At 42.8% G+C, this 21,168-nt stretch overlaps 1 protein-coding gene across 2 annotated transcripts in view; it reads left to right on the top strand.

The window, feature by feature from the left end:
- The first annotated feature begins 8,294 nt into the window (after positions 1-8,294).
- The window catches only part of SLC26A5 (solute carrier family 26 member 5), a 56,334-nt gene continuing 43,460 nt past the window's right edge, over positions 8,295-21,168 (top strand). For both annotated transcript variants that reach the window (XM_059395772.1, XM_059395771.1), the window contains exon 1: positions 8,295-8,374. The gene's annotated coding sequence lies outside the window, so the exon portion shown is untranslated. The remainder of the gene's footprint in view (positions 8,375-21,168) is intronic.

The raw sequence follows: 21,168 nt of genomic DNA, 5'->3' as shown, positions 1-21,168 counted from the left end.
CTGCCTCTCTGCCTACTTGTGATCTCTCTCTGTCAAATGAATAAATAAAATCTTTAAAAAAAAAAAAAGAAAGAAAGAAAAGATTACAGGGTTATTGGTCTGTAGTTCGACTGGATTTATTTGTCAACTTTTGCATAACAGGAGAGACCACAAAGTCTAAAAACCAGCCACTGAAGGGGAGAAAATTAAGCCACAATATGCTATTAATAAAGGACTGGGCTCTAGAAAATACAAACTCATGCAACTAGATAATAGAAGGTAATGACATAATTTGTGGGGATGGGGATGCCTGACTAGCTCAGTTGGTGGAGGACGTGACTCTGGATCCCGGGGCTGTGAGTTCGAGCCCCATACTGGGTGTAGAAATTCCTTTAAAAAATAATAAACTTTAAAAAAAAAAGGTAATAACATATTTTTTTTTTAAATCACAAAGAGCAGGAATGAAAATTCACTGAAGGAAAAACAGAAATGACAAAAGATTAAAATGTTCAACCTCGCTAATAACCACGGAAACATCATTTAAAACAACAATAATGGGGCGCCTGGGTGGCTCAGTGGGTTAAGCCGCTGCCTTCGGCTCAGGTCATGATCTCAGGGTCCTGGGATCGAGTCCCACATCGGGCTTTCTGCTCAGCGGGGCGCCTGCTTCCCTTCCTCTCTCTCTGTGATCTCTTCCCTTCCTCTCTCCTACTGTGATCTCTCTCTGTCAAATAAATAAATAAAATCTTTTAAATAAATAAATAAATAAATAAATAAATAAAACAATGATGTCGTACCTAACCAGGGAGACAAAATCAGAATCCAGAATGTAGTGGTGCAGGAAAGAGGAACTCTCATACCCCCCGGTTTACGCTGATACAACCTTGTTTTAAAATGTAGGTTTTAGGGCGCCTGGGTGGCTCAGTGGGTTAGGCCGCTGCCTTCGGCTCAGGTCATGATCTCAGGGTCCTGGGATCGAGTCCCGCATTGGGCTCTCTGCTCAGCAGGGAGCCTGCTTCCTTCTCTCTCTCTCTCTCTGCCTGCCTCTCAGTGTACTTGTAATTTCTCTCTGTCAAATAAATAAATAAAATCTTAAAAAATAAAATAAAATAAAATAAAATGTAGGTTTTATTACTTGCCAGGTCTGATGAGACCAGCGGATCAGGCAGGATACCACTGCCATTGAAAAGAGAGTTTGTTTCAGACCCTTCCCAAGAGCAGGGGGCATGCCATTACCACACAGTGGTCACATGGAGAGCACCAAGGTTGGTGAAGAGGCGGAAAGAAAGCCTGGACTTGAGACTTGATTGTGGCCTCCCCAAGAAAGGCAAGGCAAGGCAGGGTAAGCAGGCTCAGAACTGGCTAGTTTGAATGACTTCTGCAGGTTCTGGGGTTTAGGGACTGTTTCTAAGACCCTGGAATGTTTAGGTTCTGAAACCTAAAAGCCAGATGTAGGAGGCAGTTCAAGTCCATTGGTTTGTTTGCATATGAGAGGGGAAATCCTTGGAGAGTTGTTTGCTCTCTCTAGAAATTGGCTAACCCTGGGAGGGGCAGTCTCTCTGTCAGTTGGGCCCCAGATGTGAGGGCATCAAGAATATAAAAAATAAGGTATTAAGCAAAAGCCTACCAGCTGAAGGGCAAAAGCCTCGGTCCCTCACCACAGCACCCTTTCATCTTTCAACTCCTAGAATCCTGTAATTGGGCTTCTATCATCCAGAGAAAATGCTGAAAGATTGCTCTTTAAAATAAATAAATAAAGGATAAAAATAAAAATAAATAAAAAATTAAAAAGACTTATGAACTGAAATTTGAGGAACTCTGTCATGAGCCAGCCAGATCACCTTGCTGACACAAATAACTCAGGCTAACTCAGTCGGTAAAGCATGTGACTCTTCATCTTGGGGTTGGAAGTTCGAGCCCCACATTGGGTGTAGACATTACTTAAAAAAAAATAGTCTAAAAAAAAAAAAGAAGAAGCAGTAAGCATAGCTAACACAAACCTCTAGAAAGCAGTGTTATATCAGTAACATTGAATATGTTACAATATCAATAAGGCTGAATATGTATATAACAGCATAACCCAGCTACTTCCGGATCTCTATCACAGAGAAACTCTCACATGTACACGCAGAGAGATGTGTGCAAGTGTTCACAGAGGTATTGCTCATAACTGCAAACAATTGGAAACAATCCAAGTGTCCATCTACAAGAAAATGGATAAATTGTGGTTTATTTGTATAATATTCTGTGGGTGTTAAAACGACCACACCCATTAACAATAACAACAAAACGAGTTGCAATGTATAGCATGATGCCATTTATCGCATTTATCGGATTTTTAAGCTTTGCAAACAAGCACAGTCAATCCTTGAACAACATGGATTTGAATTTGGTGGGTCCGCTTACGTGTAGATTTTTTTGGATAAATATAGTACAGTACTGTAAGTGTATTTTCTCTTCCTTGTGATTATCTTAATAACAGGCTCTTTTCTCAGGCTTACTTTATTGTGAGAATACAGTATATAAGATAGAAAACATAAAAACAGGGGCAGTTGGGTGGCTTAGCTGATTAAGCGACTGCCTTTGGCTCAGGTCATGATCCTGGAGTCCCAGGATGGAGTCCTTCATGGGACTCCCCGCTCTGCAGGGAATCTGCTTCTCCCTCTGACCCTTCCCCGCCTCATGCTCTCTCTCATTCTCTCTCTCTCTCTCTCTCAAATAAATAAATAAATAAAATCTTTTTAAAAAATACAAAATGTGTGTCAATGATTGTTTATGTTATGGGTGAGGCGTATGGTCAGCATTAGGCTATGAGTTTTGGGGGATCCAAAAGCAAAAAATTAGATTTTCGACTCCACGGTCGGGGGGGTGGCGCCCTCACCCCCATGTTGGTCAAGGGTCAATTGTACAATTTGTTGCTTATGAATACATACATATATAGCAAAAATCTAAAAGCATGTGTGGGAATAATAAATCCAAATTCATGACAATGGTCTCCTCAGGAGAGGAATAAAATCAGAGAGGGGTATGTGGAAGACATCAACTCTATCTAAAATGTTTTTTTCTTTTTTAAAAGCCAGAATAAGATACAGTAAAATATTCAGGTTGGACTGAGTTGTGTGCATACAAAAGTATTCTTTGTATTATTCACTAGCTTCACGTGAAGATCTAAATGTTATAGCCAGAAAAGAAAAGAATAAATAGGATTTGTGAGGCTGATTCAGTGGGGAGACTATTCTAGGAATGAGCAACGTATGCAAAAACACAAAGGCAGGAACTAGCCTGGCTCCTTAGGAGAGTCTCAGATCTTTTGAATTTGCTGAGGAGAGTTCCTGGGGGGCCAGTGCTGGGGTGGGGGGTTTAGTTGGGAGCAAGGGAAGAGAAGCAATTTCTCATACCGACAAAATTCAACTGTAATTAGGAGGCACTGGGAAGCTGTGGGAGGGTTTTAAGCCCATAACCTTTGAATAAATCCACTGACCAAGGGATGGAGAGTGGTTGGAGCCAATTGAAAAAAGAAGCTGGGACACTAGAATTGACTGGTAGACCTGGGACCATAGTATCATTTTAAATTGTCTGGAATGGATTTTACTAAGGATTCATACTTCTCCAGAGTAACAACAGACTGCTTCACATACAAAATATAGTAGTAAATACCAAAGCCACTATGCATTTATTTATCGTTCAGGGGGAAAAAAAAAAAATCAGCTGTTATTAAAAGAACTCCAATTCAGAGGTGAGACAGTTTTGTCATTCTTACTGCATCTCCCATTTAGTCCTTTGGGTGGTTATTAGAAATGAATTTTTACAGTTTTTTTTTAATCCAACATGATGGAAATTGATGCCCTCTTTACAGACTCGGAAGACTGTGCAGTGACAGTGGGAAAGTCTGCCAGTCTTCCAGTGTTCTTATTACTTTATTTCAGTGTCTGGACCCACTGTCTAGAAATCATGTCAGTACAGCAGAGAAAGAGGAAGTTAAGTCCGAAAACATAACTTTTCATGGAAAGAATACTGGTAGAATAATATATGGAGATATATAGATGTGAATAATAAAAAGGCACAGAAATGTGCATAAGAAATATTGCCTCAATAAATCTAGGGACAGTAAACTAACTTACACCAAAGTTAGTACAAGAATCCCTTAATGTTACCGTCCAGGGAAAGAAGACATATTGTGGTAAGTCAGATACTTTAATAGAACCTAAGAATCACCTCAATAGAAACTAAACACCTTTAGCCAATGTTAAAGAAGAAACTCATTAATTAAAGTCTAATTAGAATCTCCGAATTCTAATACAATTTCTCCCACATTCATATTTTAGATGACTTAAAGTTGATGTTTTGGTCCGCCTCTAAATTTCCAACTGTAACAACATTTATATTCTAGCATATTCCATGTTTGGTGTTGGCAAAACATCAACGGAGGACAGCTGGGCTTTGGCTTCTCTCCCTAAGACACACCCACAGAACCAGAACATGCCCACATCCCCACAACAGAGAAAACCAGCTTGGGTCCTGGTCCTACAGGTGTTAACTAATTCTCACATAGGTGAGAGAAGGGGCAACTCAGCTTTACCAAATGTCAGACACAGTGGTAGGCATTGACATGGTCATCTCAGAAAAAGTGTTAATATAGAATAAACTAGAACTTTCCCCAGAGAGATTTCTATTTTAATGAATAGGGTTAAACTTCCAGAAATGCTTCAAGATCCAAGAGCATGAGTGTTTTAATGGTGAACTTTTAAGTATTTGTTTAGGTGATTGAGGTAGATGTTTTGGTTAAAATGCCATTAAAGTCTTCTGCTTGGATCAGATAGCCTGTGAGAGGGGACCTGCCACTCAGTCCACTGGACCCGTTTCAAAGACTTAATTCACACAAATGGTCACTTTTTCATATTTTAAGTACCTACAGTGGCATGTCTTCCCTCCTTTGCCTTTCACTGCCCTGGTAAGTGAGCCTTTATAATAAAGAACCTGGACCCGAGTCTCCATGGAAAGATACTCAGGCACTGTCTCAGGCAGAAACAATTATATCATTGTGCCCAATCTTTGGATTGCACATTCTTCTCAAGTCCTTATTATCTCCATGCTTCTTGTCATCCCTGTCTGGGCCTGAAGCTTACACAATTTGGTGCACTCTGAACTCAAAATTATAAATGAAAAATTAGGTCATGATGTGAATATTTATTTAGGAAAGGAAAATAAATCACAACATGTTCTAAATGTATACATGTACACACGTTCCAAATGAAAAAAAAAATTTAAATTTGAAAGTTGAGAGATGCCATAAACATTATCTGGAACTGCCTGAGGGGTGCCTGGGTGGCTCAGTCAGTCTGCCTTTAGCTCAGATTATGTCCCCAGGGTCATGGGATTGAACCCCAGGAGAGGTAGTAATCTCTCTAGTTCTTATAAAATTTGGTGATTGGCTTGCTCTTTACTCTCTTCTAGTTTTCATCTTCCTGTTTTGTTTGTGTTGTCCTAGTCTTTACAGACTCTGCCTCTCTCCCACTTGAATTATTACAGTAACCAGCCTCTGGTTCTCCTCTGCATCCATTTTGGTCCTTGGTAATCCATTCTTGGAGCAGTGACTGGATGGATCTTTCCTTTTTTTTTTTTTTTTTTTTTTTTTAAGATTTTATGTATTTGATATATAGAGAGAGAGTACAAGCAGGGGGAGCGGCAGGCAGAGGGAGAGGGAGAGGGAGAAGCAGACTGCCCCCTGAGCAGGGAACCCCATGCTGGACTCCATCCCAGGACCCTGGGGTCATGACCTGAGTTGAAGGCAGCTGCTTAACCAACTGAGCCACCCAGAGGCCCCTAGATGGATCTTTTCAACATGCAAATATGATCATAACGCCTCCTGCTCAAACTCTTCAGAGAGTTCCCAAAATCAAAATCCATAACTGACCCACGCGGGCTTTCGTGATCTGGCCCCACCTTTCTCTCCAGCTTTACTTTTTCTGCCCCTGGTCTCTGCGCGCTCCTCCGACAGCGGCAGTGCCCAGGCTTCTTCCAGCTCCTCCATGGCAGGGCACTACTTGCACTAATCGGGCTTTTGCACATACTAGCTCCTCCCATGCCGCCTCCCGCTCTGTTTGTTGACACTCCATCCCGATCTGGACTGGACTGTGTACTTAAATGTGTCCATCCATCTGGATTTTGGTTTGCTTGCCTTGAGAGCATTTATCCATGTTTGCAATTTTACTTTTATTAATATGATTACCTAACCAAACTGTCGTCTCCCCCATTAGGTGGCAAATTCCCTGAGAGCAATTTATCTGCCAGGTAGTATATAAAAAACAATTGTTGTTACAGCAGATAATCTGGTGCTATTTCCAAGAGCAAATCAGGGTCGCCTGGGTGGCTCAGTCAGTTCGGTAGGATACTCTAGATTTTGGCTCAGGTGGTGATCTCAGGGTCGTGAGATCCACCCGCGCCCCCACCCCAACTCCCGCCCCCGCAGGGCTCCCCGCTCTCTCTGGAGTTTGCTTGAGCTTCTGTCTCTCTCTCTCTCCATCTGCCCCCTCCCCCTACTCATCTCTTTCCCCCCTCTCTCTCTCAAATAAAATAAAATAAATACACCAGCGCCACTTACGGGCTTATTTCAGCCCCTAGAAATGCGTATCTCAGGCCCTGTTCCAGACCTCCTGAATTAGAATCTGCATTTCCTTTTTTTTCTTTTTTTAGGAATCTGCATTTTTAACAAGATCCCCAGGTGATTGGTATCTGCATTACAGTTGAAGTACTGGGCTTCCAGCCATGCATGTGACAAGATCATCTCATACCGTGGCAAAGACCAAGTGTCAAACGTGTAGCACCAGAAAGGTCTGTCACAGAAGCTCAGTTCCCCCCTTAGTGTGTCATTCTGTTAGGATTTATTCAGAGATGTTCAAAGCCTGAAGACGAGCAAAACTGGTTTTACATATATGCGCAGATGTCAGTGATGCCTCCGCTCAGGATTCCGAGCTCCTTGAAGACACCTTTTTTTATTTCCAGCTCTTCTTCTTCCGGTGCCGGAAGGACAGCACGGATGCCCCTAGGTTGATGCCTGGCCTCCGCTCTGGAGGTGGCATCTGCTTGTCAGCCCCAGTGGTGTCTCCAGGTGCACTTTTCATCTTTAAGCCTAGCGGCCAAATAGCCCATCACATGTGTGAGTAGAGTGTGCACGCGCAGAAATGCACAAAGCGGAAAAGAAGTCGACGCTGGTGAACCAACTGTAACCCTCACTAGGACTTAAAACCAGGGGCAAGTTGTTACGTTGAAATCATTTCTACCCTCACCTTCGAGGATTTAGGCCCTCAGGCTGTGGGGCCCTCTTGCAACTCAGTTGTTATAAACAAAACGAGGTGGGGGGGGCGCCTGGGGGACTCAATCGTTAAGCCTCTGCCTTGGGCTTGGGTCATGATCCCGGGGTCCTGTTGGGCCCCGCAGTATCCTGCTCGCTGCTCAGCGGGAAGCCGGCTTCCCCTCTCCCACTCCCCCTGCTTGTGCTCCCTCTCTCTGTGAAATAAAATCTTTAAAACACACACACACACACACACACACACACACACACACACGTTCTTTCTCGCTTTTCTTCCTCCTTCCCTTCTTTCCTCTTTTATTCGTCTTTCTCTCCGTTCTTTCATTCCATTCTCCGTTTTCCCCTCTGGTATATTCTTTTCTCTCAAATAGAATGCTTTGTTCCTTTACTTAATTTTTTTTTCTTTTTTCTTTTTTTTAAGGTGTTTCGTAAATTCTAACTAGAATTCCTGAAACAGAATCTGTCACACTTGGCCTTGTTGCACGAGTCAGTATTGGCAAGAAAAGTGTTCATCGATGGTGACTCAGCAAAGCATTCTTTTTTAAGACTGTCATTCTGCATCCCCACGTTCGTTGTCAAGTCTGAGTCTCCATAATCACTGTATGTGAGAATATATGTTAGGATGTTTTCATTTTAAAACTAATAAGCAATGATTCCGACTTGAACACTGTATCGCTTGGTTATTGTGCTTTCTTCAGCCTCCACGGTCTAAATTTGTCTCTTAGCCCACCTGTCAGCTACACGAATCCCCTCTTGAGTTCGTGGGCCGTGGGAGGTGAAAGTGGAGTGTCAGTTCCGTAACCTTTGGGGGCTGGACTAGCAGAGCATGAGCCGCCAAGTACGCTCCCGCAGTCGTTTAAGAGGACACCTCTGGCTCTCCGGGTCCGCGGGCAGAGAGCCGCGCCGGGCGCACAGGGCGGCGCCGGGAGGGGCGGGGCGGGGCGGGGCGGGCTTGGGTTGGGGGCGGGGCGGCACCTCCTCCGAGACCCGCGCGCAGAGAAAGCAGAGCGAGGTGGTGGCGGCAGGGGCTACGGAGCACGGGGGCGCGGCGGCTCGGCCCTGGGCAGCCCCGGGCAGCGCCGGCCGGTGAGTGCGCGCGAGGGGGCCGGGAGGAGGGGGCGCGGGGTCGGGAGGAGCGGGCGGGGGTCCCGGCGCTCGGACGCGGGGAGGACAGGCGAGGACGCGCATGGAGCGCTGAGGGCCGTGCCTCGGCGCGACCCCCGGCTGGGACTCTTGGCTGTCCTCTCTGCGGTCTCTCGTGCTGATCTCTCCGGCTCTCGGGCTCTCACTCCTTCCTAACACTGAGGCAACTCTCACTTAAAGTGAGAGTTGCCGCACGCGCGCTCTCCGAGAGCGAACAGGCTCGGGTCTGAGGAAGGGCTTTCCTCTGGAGACGCCTCCCCTCAGCCCCCTCAGTGGCTGCGGACAGACTCCGCTAGACGTCCGCCGCCGCTGACTTCTCACCCAGCCTTCGCTCTTCGCCGCTTCTCCAGCGCTCCCAGGGCCCCGCAGACACTCAGCCCTGCCCCGCCGAGGCCCGTATCTTCTCGGCTCTCGCCTGTCGGTTTCCCGTTCGGTTTCTAAATCTCCTTATCGCCTCTGGCCTCGGCGCTGGGACTGCGCGCCGACTGCGGGGCCGCCGGGTGCCCGGCCAGGGGAGCTGTGGTTCGGAGGCTGGAAAGCAGCAGCCGGCAAAGTCTGGCCGGTGTCCGCAGCTCGGTGAAGGCGACGAGCCTTCCTGATTTAAAATGTGGTGTCGCGAAACACCTGCGGTGCGGGGCGCGCTGCCGCCGTGGCGGATCTGCTGCTGCGGCCCCTGTGAGCCCCTGACGCATATTTAGCAAAGACCTTGTCTCAGGAAGCCGGTTAACACGCAGTGACCGCCTCACGGAGTGGGCTCTCTGGGCCAGGGCGGGGCAGGGGACGCATGCTGGGCCTTCTCGGTGGAGGTCAGGCCCGCGGAGGTGGAAAACCTGCACCGGGGTCTGTCAGCTGTCGTGGTCAGTTTGGGGTCCACAACTGGTAAATCCTGAACGGACGCTCTAGCCACAGAAATGGTAATTCGGTGTGGGGGGGGGGGACATTGAGATTCCGGTTTTTCTTATCTAAGAAACTGGGAACAACATGCATAAGCTATAAATGCACATAATATGCATCATTGAGGGTAAGCTTGGAAATAGAGGGGAAGTTGAATATGTAAGTAGGAGCGTTTTTGAAATGAAGTTTGGAGTAGGTTTTTGCCAGGCAGTCCTAATTACTGTAGCATTTATTTGTTCAGAAGACTTTCAGGTGGGAGACCAGAGGCAGGCAAGAGAAATTCAGACTAATTTGCATTAGAAAAAAAGCTGAGAGTGAAGAATTCGTAGGTAAGGTTGCTATGACTGATACCTTAAGTGCACTGCTGGAAAGCGTTCTGCTGTTAGGTAACACCTGAAGCCCCAATCCTGTTACGTAGCATTTCTTTTTTTCTCCCTTTAACTACTCTGAAACTAGACAGGGTTACAAGTTCCTCATTAATTTATGAGCGATACCAAAGAATTGACTCAATCCAGCAAGTATTCAAGCACCTTCCCTGTGTGAGGCACTTTGCTAAGAGCTGCAGAAGAATGGAAGATAGAGGAATTTTCCAGTGAAAACCACAACAAAACAATGGACCCCCTTGTCAGGTGTAGATGAAGTTTGCACTGCCTCTGCAATTTAAATCAAAACAAAGAGAGAAGTGCCTGTTTTCTTCTAGGAGTTTTATGGTTTCAGGCCTCACACTAAGGTCTTTGATCCTTTTGAGTTCATGTCTGTGTGTGATGTGAGAAGATGGGCCAGTTTCATTCTATTGCATGTGGCTGTCTAGTGTTCCCAGCATCATTTATGGAAAAGACGGTCTTTCCCCCATTGTGTATTCTTGCCTGCTTTGTTGTAGATTAACTGACCACGCAAGTGTGGATTTCCTTCTGGGCTCTCTACTCTGTTCTGTTGAGCTTTGTGTCTGTTTGTTTGCTAGTACCATACTGTTTTGATGTTTGCAGCTTTGTAGTGGAGCTTGAAATCTGGGAAAACTAAGTTGACTTTTCATCTCATTCTAAATGCCATGTGAGTCCCCTGATAGGTTGGTCATTTTGTAGTTTTTCTACCAGTGCAGGTAGTCTGCATTTTATTAATTCAAAATAAAAGATTTTCTAGGAACTATAACTAAATAAGAAGGTATGTCCATTTTCCCTAGTGTTTGCACTGTCATTGAGTTAATATAGTCAAAATCAACAACAAAAATGAGGGGATGGTGATTTTCCTTTGGTTTCAAACTAGTGAAATTGTGCAGAAAAGAAGACAAGGTCACCATGGGTAAATGTAGTCCTCTGGTGCTTCCCATATTTTATTTTATCTAAGTTCTTTCCTTTTGGGAGATAGCTCCAATTTCATGAAGTCCTTCAATTCTTCTTTTGGAAGACAGCTCCAGAGACCAGTTTCAGGAAGTCTTCCATTGTGGATACAAGCAATCATCAAGTACATCATCGCTTCAACTTCACCCTTGTAAACAACTGTATTGGGGGAGGAGATGGAGGGGAGGCAACAGTTCTTTTTAAAAATCTGGCCAAAGCTAAGGATGTTATCCCTAGAAAAGACACACACCACTAAAAATATTGCATATTTTTCAGATGAATAAGACCTCCCTTTAGAACAGGGGCAGTGATTTAGTCAGGGAAATGGAAATGAAGTGAGGATATGGGTAAATCCACAAACTGAGTGGTTAGGACTTAATTTACTTTGGAATGGAATAAATACTTGGTCTTCTATATAAGTGTTCTGTAAATAGGAAGTAATAATTGTATTATTTGTAAAAGGCTAAAGACAGTAGTCCTATTAATTTCTTAGTCAATATCAGCTTGTATTTTAAATGTTATGAATCCCATTTTTTAATTTTTTCTTGTCCTTCTCAAGGAAAGTGCTTCTGAGACTTTTCTCCCAGTGCTGATGTCCCATTCAGGGCACTTTCTCACAAACCAACTTTTATAATCACTAATTGTTTGAGATTGGAATGGTTCAATTCAAACTTTGAACTTGCTGTCTCACACACACATACTCATGTTCACCTCTGGGAAGGAGGGGTGTGTGTGTGTGTGTGTGTGTGTGTTTGGTATTACATAACTATTATATTCAGTATAAACCACTGTGATAGGGGTGCCTGGGTGGCTCAGTGGGTTAAAGCCTTTGCCTCTGCTCAGGTCATGATCACAGGGTCCTGGGTCGAGCCCTGCATCGGGCTCTCTGCTCAGCAGGGAGCCTGCTTCCCTTCCTCTCTCTCTGTCTGCCTCTCTGCCTACTTGTAATCTCTGTCAAATAAATAAATAAAATCTTAAAAAAAAAAGAAAGAAAGAAAGAAAGAAGAACCACTGTGATAGCAGTAGTTGCATCTTGGGAGAGAGTTGGTTGGTATTAGGAATCAGCATCAAGAAACATTTTGGACATAACTTCTTTCAAAGAACAAACCAGCAACCACTGGATTAACTTTCCTTTCTTCTGTCCTAGGGCCGAGGAGCAAGCTCTCCCTGCTCCAGCTCTCAGCCCTCTGGGGACCTGTCCCCTGCCCTCTGTGCTGTACATTGGACTCGGGTAGGTAGAGAGCCACCTGGCAGTAGGAAACTGGGAAGGTGGGTCATAGGTAGTGATGGATTTGATGAGGAGCACAGGATTCCTTAACGCTTCCAGAGTCCTGAATCGTACACCACAATTTGGAAGAAAAGGGTAAGAGAGAAGATGCCAGGGGCGCCTGGGTGGCTCAGTGGGTTAAGCCGCTGCCTTCGGCTCGGGTCATGATCTCAGGGTCCTGGGATCGAGTCCCACATCGGGCTCTCTGATCAGAAGGGAGCCTGCTTCCTCCTCTCTCTCTCTGCCTGCCTCTCTGCCTACTTGTAATCTCTCTCTATCAAATAAATAAATAAAATCTTTAAAAAAAAAAAAAAAAAAGAGAGAAGATGCCAGAAGCAGCACAGCTTACTTTCTCTTTTTTTAACTTAGATCAGGACCAGCCTAACTGATCCTTAGATATGAAGCAGCTTTGACTTATCTTACTGAGTGACAGCTATGGAGTTGGTCACAACCTTAGAATGCCACTGGTAAACATTAATTGGATGAGTAAACTGGTGGAAATCATGGTTTTATTTTTGTTAATATTTTATTTATTTGAGAGAGACAAAGTGAAAGAGAGGGAGAGCAGAGAGAGAAGAACACTCCCTGCTGAGCAGGAATTTTCCCCCCACCCCAACATGGGGCTTGATCCTAGGACTCTGGGATCATAATCTGAGCTGAAGGCAGACACTTAACTGACTGAGCCACCCAGGTGCCCTGAGATCACGGTTTTAATCCAAGCTCTGACCTTAACTAGGTATGTGATCTTGGACAAGTAACAAATCAATTAAGTTCTTTGGACATTCATTTTTTTCTGTGTCCTATGGGATCAGTGATTCTCAACTACTAAAGCATAATTCTGTGCATTTGAATCACAGGGAGAGTTTATAAAAAAGAAAAGTGCTGGGTCAGAGATTTTGATTTAACTGGACAGGGGCAGGCCTAGACATCTCTCTTTTTCAAAAGCCTCCTCGTCCCCCTTCCAGGAAACACTAATTCCAGCCAAGATCAAAAATCACTAGGTTAAATAATCACCAACAACTGATCCTAAGATTATGTCACCTGAAGATAGAAAGCAGCCCCATAAAATCCCTTCTATCATAGTCTGGCCCAGGATTACATAGACTCAGTGGTAACCAAGCCTAGCATGCCTTCCTAAGAAGCAATCCCTGTCAGGTGACTTCAGTTTATGCAGGGAAGTTGCTGCGCCTTCTCACTGGTTCAGTATTCCCACAATGCTTTGCGTGTCCTTAGCACCCAGTACGTTTTGATGGACTGAACTTGGTGTAATTCTGCCTATCCAAGATGATTAACTGTTCCTAAATGTCCCCAGAGACGATTATCTCTCTCTTCTGGGTATCCATGCCAGTGTTCAATAGCCTGTTGAAATTTTTTCCTAGAAGTGATCTGTGACTGGTAAGGGTATGGGAGAAAAGTGTCAGCAAAGGATAAAGATGATGACCTTGATTGTTGCTGAAATGTGAGCTTCTGTGTCCAAACTAAGATAAAAAAGGTGAGCCTCACACCTTCTCAGGTAGTTGTAGACTCTCCAGTTACCAGAAGCGGGTCAGGAAAAAAAGAGCAAATTGTTTACCTTAATCATTTGTTTGGGACCCAGTCTTGTTGCCTTTACATTGTTAATTCTGTAGAGGTTCACAGTTTGAAAATTATTCTTAAGACTTAAAGATATAACTTATTGTAATCCATGAAATTTATTTCTTTTATCCTGCTCTTTTTTCTCCTTACCCCCCTTAACATCCCAAAACACCTAGAAGAAGATAAAAACTGTGTATTTTTGACTGTCAGAGCAGTAAAAGAGAAATGGACATGAGTCGACAAAAGATAGACAGGCATTAAGGAGGAAACCTCGAACAAGGGTAAGAAGGCCCCTGGATTACAAGGAGCTGCACTTAATTTCTTTCTTTTCTCTACTCTTCACCTTAGAGCTGCTCCAAGTTTATTCTCAGGCATTCCAAAATTCAGGTGAATCATTGTATTTCACATGCTGTGTGTTGAAAAATACGGGTTTGTGGCCCATGATTCCAGCATGTTCCCTGCTGTCTTCCAAACATGGTGGATAGAGCGTGTCTCTGTAGGTGAACTGGCAGGCTGGACACACATGGTCTCATCCAGCATTGGCCAATCCCAGGGCCTGGGCTAATTCTAAATAATGTCTTGGGTTGGGGAATGTATTTTTTTCTTAGCTTAGGAAAGCTACTGACACCAGAATGCTTTACCTTTGTGTTTGACAGGAAAGGGCCTTACCTGGTATCAAAAATCTAATGGAGACCTACAGAACCAGCTCAGCCCCCAGCCCTTTCCATCTGCCTAGAGCTGGTTACATCCCTGCCATTAAAAAAAAAAAAAAAAAGATCTTGTATTGGATTCATTTTTATATGTTTATTGCTGATCATTATTCTCAAATATTTAATAATATTGGCACATGCTGTTTCATTATTTCATAATTTATTCTTTACCTTCTTCTTAAATAAATTAAGATAGAGTAAATGTGGGGCGCCTGGCTGGCTCAGGTGGAGATTGTGACTCTTGATTTCATGGTTATGTGTTCAAGCCCCACATAGGGTGCAGAGATTACTTAAAATCTTTAAAAGCAAGATAGAGGAGTAAATGGACTCTGAAAAGATGGGTTTTGTCCTCATAACTTTAAGTTAAAACTCTAAGTAAAAGTCTTAATTATTAACTCAAATGTCCAGTGATGTGTTTAAGCATTGTTCCTCCCACAAACCTAATTTTTGAAGTTAATAAGTATTGTTAGGGTTGTTCTGGTACCTAGAATAATAATTCATTTGATTTTTTTTTTAAGATTTTATTTATTTATTTGACAGACGAGTAGGCAGAGAGGCAGGCAGAGAGAGCCCTCTTCTCCTCCCCGCTGAGCAGAGAGCCCAACATGGGGCTCCATCCCAGGGCCCTGGGATCATGACCTGAGCCTAAGGCAGAGGCCTTAACTCACTGAGCCACCCAGGTGCCCCTCATTTGCTTTTTAGATCTTTACTCCCTCAAAACAATTAAATGTTGCAAGGTAATCTGAAAAGAATCTCCAGTGGAAATATTGCAAGGTAATTAGAAATGATAAAATTTTCTTAACTAGACCCTGTCTGATCGAACACTTTTAACAAGAGTCTAAAGCTAGCAGGGGTTTTCATTTCTTCTTTTCTTCCTCAGTTCACTCTTTCATTCAGCAAATGACCATTGAATTCCTGTTCTGTGCCTGTCCCCTTTTGCCTTTCATTCTCATGAAGGGAAGAGGTCAGACAGAAAATGAATTAATGTACAGTGTGAGTCAGAGAGTGATGTGTGCTATGAGTAAAAATAAAGCTGGGAAGAAGGCAGTGGAGAGGCTAGTTGGGCAATTTTTTAAATAAGATAGGAAAAGCTTCAGCTGAGAGAATGATGTTGAGCACAGTCTTGAAGGTGGTGATGGAGAAGGTTCTGGGGAGCTCTGGGGCAGGAGTCACGTGCATGCCTGGCACACAGCAGGGAGGTCCCAGTGGCTAGAGCAGAGTGACAAGGTGGGGAGTAGGAGGAAATGAAAGTGGCGGGTGTGGGCAGAAGCCTGGGAGAATGCTGAAGATGGAATGGGGCCTTTAGGACCTTTTCAGAGGGGTTCTTGTGAAGTGATAGGAAGATGAGGTTTCTTACTCTTCAGTCAAAAATTCTATCAGCTCTGTGATCTGTTTTTCTGTTTCATCTTTGTTACACCCTCCTGATTGTCTCCAGCTTTCCCTTCCTCACCAATCAGCCCCAACCCTTCTTTCCCTTGGGATTCCTTTCTCCCCAAGGCTGGCCATGAAGTGGGATTCAGCCTCCCATTCTTCTTGCTGGCTTGGTACTCTTGGTGAGGCTCTCCCTTCCTTTTAAAAAAATGCACTACTGGGGGCGGCCGGGTCCTCAGTCGGTTAAGCATCTGCCTTCAGCTTAGGTCATGATCCCAGGATCCTGAGATGGAGCCCCACATAGGGCTCCCTGCTCAGAGGTGAGTCTGCTTCTCCCTCTGCCTGCAGCCCCTCCCCCTGCTTGTGCGTGCGTGCGCTCTCTCTCTCTGTGTCAAATAAATAAATATAGGGGCACCTGGGTGGCTCAGAGGGCTAAGCCTCTGCCTTCAGCTAAGGTCATGATCTCAGGGTCCTGGGATCGAGCCCCGCATCAGGCTCTCTGCTGAGCAGGGAGCCTGCTTACCCCTCTCTGCCTGCCTCTCTGCCTACTTGTAATGTGTCTGTCTCTTTCTCTCTCTGTCAAATAAATAAATAAAATCTTTAAAAAAAAAATAAAATAAAAAATAAATAAATATAAATCTTTAAAAATAAAAAATAAAAGAATACACTACTAATTGGTAAAGAATAAAAACTGTCAGGTAGTACCAAAGCCAACAATGGTGAGAGAAGTTAATAAATGTATGCAAATGTATCTTGGTTTCTCCTGTAGCCTAGGTAGAAAGGGGCTGCACTGCTGGTTGGCGGAATTTAGTCTTCGTGTTTTGTTGGGTCTGTACGTGGTTTTATAAATACTTGTGTAACATTGAAAAGGTGATAGTTTTGTCAAAATGTTGTTTCAAGTTCTCTTGAGAAATTGGATGTTCTGGGGCGCCTGAGTGGCTCAGTGGGTTAAAGCCTCTGCCTTCAGCTCAGGTCATGATCCCAGGGTCCTGGGACTGAGCATTGCATCGGGCTCTCTGCTCAGCGGGGAGCCTGCTTCCTCCTCTCTCACTGCTTGCCTCTCTGCCTACTTGTGATCTCTGTCAAATAAATAAATAAAAAATCTTAAAAAAAAATTGGATGTTCTGTTTATATGAAGTTGTGGAATGCAGAGCCTGGGTGGCTCAGTCAGTTGAGCATTCAACTCTTGGTTTCTGTTCAGGTTATGATTCAGGGTCCTAAGATCCAGCCCCACTTTGGGCTCTGCGCTCAGTGTGGTGTCTGTGTAAGTTTCTCTCTCCCTCTCCCTCTGCTCCTCTGCCTCCCCACCTCCCCCTAAACTCTTTCTCTCAAATAAATATATAAATATCTCAAATATAAATATATATTTATATATAATTTGTATCATAAATTATATTTTATATATAACATATATTTGATTATATTAAATATATAATAAATAAATAAGCATCAAATAAATAATAAATAAAAGTTATAGAATAGGCAAAACTAATCTTTGGTGATTTTAGGGATATGGCAGGGATTAACTAGATATAAGCCCATAGAAAACTTCTGGTTGACAAGAAGGTTCTATTTATATTAGTCTGAAATGCACAGTGGAGCTCATTAAACCACATACTAGTGTGGGCAGCTCAATATATGTAAATTGAACCTGAATGTAAAGAAACTTTTTAAATGGAAGCCAGTATTCAGCAAGAGCTGGGTGGGAGCTAACTACTTTGGGTTGGCACAGGCTCTCTGGGTCTCTTCAGTCCTTGTCATTACCCACCAGGCCCCATGTTGGTGATTTTCACAGCAAGACTCTCAGTGGTTCTGGTTTCAGCTGTCATTGGGGACCTGGTATGTTGATTGACAGCAGAAAATATAGTACCTGCCTCTAGGGTTATACGTGAAGCAGGTAACAAAAACAAACCTGATAGGTTAGATCAGTCAAGCAGAGTATCCGCATCTATCTCTCAGTTAGTGGTGTTCTCAAACCTTGGGTTCTGAGAGGTCTCTGAACATGACTCTCACTCTTCAACCAAGAGTCTCCTGTGTTTGCAGACACCTTCTCTGAGAGGATTCAAAAAGTCCTGTGTACTCCTATCTTCAGTACTTACAGCTTGGTTTTTTCACGTTTGTTACAAAAATAATAGTGTGTACTGTGGAAATCCTAGAAAGTACAGATTAAAATAAAATTACTCACTCTTCCACCATCCAAATGAAACGTCTGTTTACAGTTTTGTGGTAAATGCTTTCAAATCCTTCTCCATACTTCTGTGCATTTTATATTAAAAATGTGTTTGATTGGGGTTCGTGGGTGGGTTAATAAGACTCTGCCTTTGGCTCAGGTCATGATCTCAGAGTCCTGGGATCGAGCCACCCCAGTCAGGCTCTCTGCTCAGCAGGGAGCCTGCTTCCCCCTCTATCTCTGCCTGCTGCTCTGCCTACTTATAATCTCTCTCTCTCTGTATCAAATAAATAAAATCTTAAAAAAAAATCTAGTATAACACTATGTTAACTGTACTGGAATTTTTAAAAGTTTAAGAAATCAGTGAAAGAGACAGAGGTATATATATGCTAGAAAAGATGAAAAAACATAAAGCAGTCCAGTAAGTCCAATATCAACCTATTACTCTGGAAAGAAAAAATCAAAATAAGAATGGGGGGAAAGAGATTGACAAGTAACTACTAGGAAAAAATTCCTGTAGTTGAGATCAAAAGGATCCATCGAGTGAATGGAAAAAAAACATCCTTACAGGCATACAGTCGTTATATAATTTCAGAGTCAAGGATACAGCAAGTCTCCTAAAATTAGTTTCTAAAAGGGAAGATGAAATTACTTAAGATTAACATAAAGTTTCTCATCAAAGAACTGGACATTAAATGTAATAAAGCAGTGCCTTCAAAATTATGAGGGAAGGGGCGCTGGGGTGGCCTAGTCGGTTAAGGGACCAACTCTTGATTTCAGCTCAGTTTATGATCTCAGGGTCATGAGATCAAGCCCTACCTTGGGCTTAGTGCTGAGCATGGAGCCTGCTTAAGATTCTCTCTCCCTCTCAGTTTGTCCCTTTCCCTGGTCACACACACTCTCTAAAAAATAAAAAATAAATTTAAAAATCATGAGGAAAATGATTTTGAACTTAAAATTCTATTCCCAGTGAAATTATCCAGTAGGTGTGAGGATGACATGAAGACATTTTTGGGCATTCAAAGATTCAAAGGACCCTTTCTGATCAATTACCTAAGGATGTGCTCCAGCAAAATGAGGCTAGAAAGTGAGAAGGAGGAAAATGTGAAAAAGAGTGTAACTCCCCAAGTGCAATTAAAATAAATCCTATGCTGACCGAGGTCCACCAAACTTAGAAAGAAATTAATACAAATTAGGTCAAATAATCATTGAGCTCCAAGAGAATGACTTTAATTCTATTCAATGGATAGAACCAGTAATGAACAATTTTAATGTAGTTATAATAATGGGACTTCTGGCAACATGAAGGACTAAGCTAACATGTATGTACAAACACACGAAAGCAAAAGATAAACTTTAAATAAAGTTAAACTTAGGGATGCCTGGGTGACTCAGGAGGTTAAGCCTCTGCCTTTGCCTCTGGTCATGATCCCGGGGTCCTGGGATGGAGCCCCGCATCAGGTTCTCTGCTCAGCAGGAAGCCTGCTTCCCCTCCTCTCTGCCTGCCTCTCTGCCTACTTGTGATCTCTGTCTGTCAAATAAATAAATAAAATCTTTTAAAAACAAATAAATAAATAGTAAAGTTAAACTTAACTTTAAATAAAGACTAGCAGAAGAATGCAGAAAAATGTTTTGTTAGAGCAGTGAGTGCAAGCTTATTTTCAGCACAACCTATAGGAGTTTCTCTGTGGGCTATAGATCCTAGGGTGAAGGGATGCGGTTGTACCCTGGAAAGAGGACATGGCCTCAGGCCTAAAGAGACGAGGAACCACCCCTTCTACCATTTAATGTGAGCTCACTATTTTAAAAACCTGCCAACTGGGGCATGTGGGTGGCTCAGTCGGTTAAATGTCTGCCTTTGGCTCAGGTCATGATCTCAGAGTCCCAGGATCAAGCCCTGTGTCAGGCTCTCTGCTTTTTGGAGAGTCTGCTTCTTTCTTTCCCTCTGAACCTCCCACCTCTCATGCTCACTCGCTTGCATGCTCTCTTTCAAATAAATAAATAAATAAATACAGTCTTTAAAAAAATAAAAATAAGATGAAATATGGTCCATTAAAAAAAAGAAAAACCTACCAACAACCACAAGGAAGTATCAGCAAAGAAAACAAATAGAAAAATTAGATCCTCGAGAATATAAAATAATGGAAATACAGTAACAAAATCTTAAGTGTGTTAAAAATTCTTAAAGAGAAAAAAAGAATGCAAAGCAAGGAAAAATAGTATACTATGAGAAAAAGAACAGCATATTTCAAAAAGAAGGTATAGAAGTAAAAAATAGACACTGAATTTTTTAAATTAATGTTCTAGCTAAACAACATATTAGAGCCAAAGGTGAATTAAGTAAATTAGAAGTGGAATCAGAGAAAATTGCCTGGAATCAGGTCATTGAGATAAAAAGATGGGAAATGTCAGAGCTTAAAAAACACAATGATATAATGAGAAGTTCCAGCAAATGTCTAATAGAAATTCCAGAAGGCGTAAGGGAAGGAATTTTCCTTTATTTGTCCCATAAGTAAACAAATTTAAATAGTATTACAGGGAGGCCTGGGTGGCTCATTGGTTAAGTGTCTGCCTTCTGCTCAGGTTGTGATCCAGGAGTCCTGGGACCAAGCGCCACATGGGGCTCCCTGCTCAAGGAGCCTAACCCTCCCCCTACTCATGCTCTCTCTAGCTCTCTCTCACACATGCTTTCTCTCTCTCTCTCTCAAACAGATAAATAATTTTTTTTAAAAAAATAGTAATACAATTTAGCAAAAATAATGGGAAGTAAGAAAACAATATTCATCTTTAATGGTTATACATTCACAGATGTCTAAATTCAGTGATTTTAAAAAGTAGCTATATCATTCTGTTACTTAGAATAGTAGTTCTCAAACCTTTTTAATATACTTTTTAATTTTTTATTTAAATTCAATTTAGTTAACATACAGTGTATTATTAGTTTCAGGAGTAGAATGCAGTGATTTCTCAGTTGCGTGTAACACCCAGGGCTCATTACATCGTCTGTCCTCCTTAATGCCCATCACCCACCTACCCCTTCCCCCCAGCAATCCTCAGTTTGTTTCCTGTAGGTAAGAGTCTCTTATGGCTCCTTCCCTCTGTTTTTTATTTTATTTTCCTTTCCTTCCCTTCATCTATTTTTGTTTTTAAATTCCACATATCCGTGAAATCATATGATATTTGTCTTTCTCTGACTGACTTATTTCACTTAGCATAATACCCTTTAGTTCTATCCATGTGATTGCAAATGGCAAGATTTCATTTTTTTTTTATTACTGAGTAATATTCCATTGTGTATATATATACCACAACTCCTTTACCCATTCATCTGTCGATGGACACATGGACTATTTCCACAGTTTGGCTACAGTGGACATTGCTGCTATAAACATTCGAGTGCATGTGGCTTTTCG

The sequence above is a fragment of the Mustela nigripes genome, chromosome 4, assembly GCF_022355385.1.
Source record: "Mustela nigripes isolate SB6536 chromosome 4, MUSNIG.SB6536, whole genome shotgun sequence".
In the NCBI taxonomy this organism is placed as follows: Eukaryota; Metazoa; Chordata; class Mammalia; order Carnivora; family Mustelidae; genus Mustela; species Mustela nigripes.
This window is presented reverse-complemented; position numbering and strand designations above follow the sequence as displayed.